This window comes from Camelina sativa, chromosome 9 (assembly GCF_030686135.1).
Source record: "Camelina sativa cultivar CO46 ecotype springtype chromosome 9, ASM3068613v1".
In the NCBI taxonomy this organism is placed as follows: domain Eukaryota; kingdom Viridiplantae; phylum Streptophyta; class Magnoliopsida; order Brassicales; family Brassicaceae; genus Camelina; species Camelina sativa.
The window spans coordinates 19,445,107-19,445,491 of record NC_141888.1 but is presented as its reverse complement, the minus strand read 5'-3'; positions in this window follow the sequence as shown (position 1 = coordinate 19,445,491).

Genomic DNA, 385 nt, shown 5'->3' with positions numbered 1-385 from the left:
TACTATACTACAGTCTTATGTTTACAATTTCATTAAGAAAAACTTTTTAAATTAATGTTTAACCTCTATAAAACATGATAAACATAGATTAACTCATATTAGGAAAATTTTTAAATTTCTATATTAATATAGCTTATCAATTTGTAATAATTTTTTGTATTATTTGTTATTTTTTGTTCTATAGAAAATTTTATATATTTGAAATTTTGTATATTAAATAACTATACCCAAAAAAATGTTGATAGGAGTGTTATTTTGAAAAATTGCTACAAGAAATTTTGAGATTCATATTTCAGTAGAAAAATATATTTCTTCGATTATGTTATTGTTAATAGAAACGAACAATATTTTAGTTTAAGAAAATTTCTGAAATATAATAAAAACT